Source organism: Manis javanica, chromosome 10 (assembly GCF_040802235.1).
Source record: "Manis javanica isolate MJ-LG chromosome 10, MJ_LKY, whole genome shotgun sequence".
Classification (NCBI taxonomy): domain Eukaryota; kingdom Metazoa; phylum Chordata; class Mammalia; order Pholidota; family Manidae; genus Manis; species Manis javanica.
In genome coordinates this window covers 82,278,393-82,282,532 of record NC_133165.1, presented here as the reverse complement: position 1 = coordinate 82,282,532, position 4,140 = coordinate 82,278,393, and the positions used below count along the sequence as shown (strand labels likewise).

The 4,140-nt window shown below is 34.9% G+C and overlaps 1 pseudogene; it reads left to right on the top strand.

Annotated features, from left to right (window-relative positions):
• The first annotated feature begins 1,258 nt into the window (after positions 1-1,258).
• On the top strand, positions 1,259-2,197 carry LOC140843775 (olfactory receptor 6C2-like; annotated as a pseudogene).
• Positions 2,198-4,140: the final 1,943 nt, after the last annotated feature.

Here is a 4,140-nt window from a genome sequence, read left to right as displayed (position 1 = left end):
TACATATATGCTGAGTACATAGTCAGGTCAGGGTGTGACTTAGGAGCCACTCAGAATATTTCCTACACCAAACATAAAAGCCACCAAGAATCTCCTAAATTAGAATCAAGATATGGCAAAAGTAAGAGTTGTCAGAGTAGTTTTAAAATTGAGTCCACATAATAAATATTATAACTTACGCAGGCCTGGGGATAAATATTACCTTGAATTAAATCTATATCTTAGTCTCCTACAGCTCTGAGGTTATTACATTAAACAAGAAGAAAATGCTGTTTCCAACAAATTTTTTCATCCACTATTAAGCATAAACTGTGGCAAAAACACAGAGAAAGTTCTTAATGTGGCTTGGGAGATTTGGAAGGACTTCTCTGAAGAGTTAAATAGAAACAGAGGAATGAATTACAAAGACCCAGGTATAGGTCAGAATCAGCATAATGGATATAATAAGGGGTAGGGGAAAAACATAAATGATTATGCAAAATTTTTTCCAGACAGGTAGTACATATAAGATGACTTGTACAGTGGAACAGGCTTTGACAGCATTGACAGAGGAAACTAGGAATATCTTGTGTCACACACAACTGTTGTGTTTTTAGTTCATTCAGGAAAAAAATCCTACAAGCAGAAAGTGACAATGAGGAAAACCTTGGTTATTGATAAGGGAAATATTCTTAAGGGAAGTAGTATACCATGAGCTAATCTATTCCAAAGAGCAAATTAAAATAATAGTGCACATTTTAAAAATTTTCATGGAAGATTCTATTTTCCTTGGGCTACATTATTCTAAAAATTCCATAAAAACATTACTTTTTTTCTGAAATACAGTCATGACCATTTAGTAGGCTATAAAATCAACTTGATGATACATGTATTTATTTTTAATGAGATACATTAGAACATAAACATCAGAGAGTAGAGAACCTAAGGGTTAGTTTTTTGTTTCCAATATATGTATTTAAGTATGTGTGTAGGTGTGAGCAGGTACACTGGGCTGCAATATAAAATATCTACCGTACCATATGTTGTAGTAAAAAACATTTGAAAGCCAGGTTTATGATCCACCTAATGATATGCTTTCAACAGAGCCAAGAACATGAATTATTTTTAAAACTCATTATCAAGAAAAACAAAATACACATAAAATACATTGCTTAGCTTTTTTGAACAAAACCCATTGTAAGACAATTTTTCCACTCCCTACTCAGATCTTACTTCCATTGCTTTTACATGCAGACTGGGAAAAAGACAGGACCCAGGAATGAGAAACCACACATCTCTAACCAGTTTCATCCTCCTGGGATTGACAGATGACCCTCAGCTACAGATTCTGATTTTTATATTTCTACTGATCACCTACATGTTGAGTGTAACTGGAAACCTGAGCATCATCATCCTCATGTTAGTGGATTCTCACCTTAAAACTGCGATGTACTTTTTTCTCTAAAATTTCTCTTTGTTAGCAATCTCATTCACTTCTGCATGCATTCCTAGATTCTTATACAGTATATCAACAGGTGACAGGACTGTTACATATAATGCTTGTGTATGCCAACTATTTTTTACAGACACTTTTGGTGTAACAGAATTTTTTCTCCTGGCTACCATTTCCTTTGATCGATATGTAGCCATCTGCAAACCCCTGCATTACATGACTATTATGAACTACAGGGTCTGCAAACGGCTTGTCTTCTGCTGTTGGGTGACTACTCTGCTGATCATATTGCCACCACTTAGCTTGGGACTGGACCTGGAATTCTGTGCCTCTAATGCCATTGACCACTTTGCATGTGATGCTAAGCCAATATTGAAGATCTCATGCTCAGATACATGGTTCATAGAGCAGATGGTGATTATCTGCTCTGTGATGGTTTTTATTGTGACTCTGGTGTGTGTGGTTCTGTCCTACATGTACATCATCAGAACAATTTTAAGACTTCCCTCTGCCCAGCAGAGGACAAGAGCCTTTTCCACCTGTTCTTCCCACATTATTGTGGTTTCTATCACCTATGGCAGCTGCATCGTTGTTTATATCAAACCTTCAGCAAAAGATGAAATGGCCATTAATAAGGGAGTATCTATACTCACTACTTCCATTTCCCCCATGTTAAACCCATTCATTTACACTCTGAGGAACAAACAAGTGAAACAAGCCTTTAATGACTTTGTCAAAAGGTTTATATTGCTCTCAAAGAATTAGGGGAACATTGATGATTGATGTCCAGATCCCTAAGCACTTTTTCTTCTTTTTCTATCTAACTTTGTCTTTTCCTCATCTATATTTGGCCTTCCATCAAGTACTGTCCGTGGTCAATTTACCGCTTTAATCTCCTTATATAAAAGCTTCTTTCAGATTATAATTGTAATGAAGAAAAGTAAGAATAAGTGTTTCAGGAAATCTAAACTAGACTTCACTCCTATGATTTCCTTACCATTGCTGAAAGGATTGGGAAATTTATCTTAAAATATTATTACAATAGTGAACGTCATCACTCAAAAGAAAGCACACACACACAGAAAAACAGAAATAAGACAAAAACCTTACTCAAATGAGAAGGGAATTAATATTGAAAAGAATCAATACTTTTCTAAGAGCTATGAGGTAAAATTTCATAAATGCAAAATATTTTTCAATTAGGGAATATGTAAAAGATTTATGATTTGAGAGAAGCATTTAATAATGGAGTATCTTTAAAATCACTTGATTCTCATATTATTTTATTGACTGGATCCTGTCCAATATAAAAGTTATTTAAAATTTGCCAAAGGACATGATTCAAGTTACAATGAAGAGACAAATGCACTGGCAATTCCTGTTTAAGATAAATCCTTCACTGAAGTTACATAAAACAGATTAACATTGATATTCCAATTAAAATCTCAAATCTTGAATGTAGAGCATTTAAAAAACAGATGGCAGCAAGCACAAGGAAACTAATGTAGGGCTAGAAGAGTGATAAATAAGCAGTAAGTCAAATATACTGGGAATGAAAAAAAAAAGAATAAAATGTGAATACAAATATCAATGAGATGATTTTCTATTTTAAAAGGAAAAAAGACTGTTCAAGAATCCAAATTATGAACCTAACAATAATTCTTTTAAGGAAGACTAGCATTTCATTACTGAATGCATTATGCACCAACTTCCACTTCTATAGTTGAACATAGCAAAATTTCCTTTGATTCTTGTTCTCGTACTTCAGGCCACTTCTCATACTGTCACTTACGCAGGCAGGAATTGTCCCCTCATTTTTTGACTTCCAAACCCAAAGGGCCCTCCAGTTAAAATGACATTCCCACAGGAATTTTTTGGTGACCTTGTCTTATGATTGCACCAAGAGTACCACCAGGCCTTGGTCAGTCTGACTCATTCACACTAGTGTCATCACTTACCTGGTACTTTCATTCCTTACCAAACTGCATTTCATCTTTACTTGTCCTTCTACTGACAGAGGCAAATGCCTTGGAGAATGTTTGCTTCATATGTCAAATTCTAGAATGCTTTATGCCTGGTGCCTAGACCAATATTAGTTACATAACGGATAAGTTACCAATATGATGATTTGAAGCTTCAGAAGATGCAAATGAGGACTAACATATGAAGAGAAAAAATATCAAAGTAACAATGAGTTGAATCTGTGAAAAATAGATAAAGAATGGCATGACAGTCAGAAACAATCCTGGTAAAATATTTATATTTAAATATCTAAAGGAAATAAAATGTAAGCCACAATTTGTTGAAAATGTATATTGATAAACCTGAAAATAATCCTACAACATATATGTGTATTCATAATTTACACTGGAGAAATGTGGAAAAATCAAAGTTTAAAAGCATGAATTACTGAAAGGGGATTAAACATGATGGCATGAGAAGTGAGACAGAAACCTTCTCACAAAACCATATATAATATGAAAATATAGTTAATACAACTAATCCTAAAAGAGCAACAGGAAAGAAGGCTGTACCAGACTGCATATACCTAGATAAAAGAACAGACCTCGTGGAACAGAGCAATGTATCAAAGCTGTGAAACAGCAGGATGAAATCACTTCCCAACCCCAGATCATGGGCAGTATGAAGAGAAATGGAGTGGGAAGGGGGCTCAGACCTAGGACTGCTGAAGACCCAGCCCTGGAGAT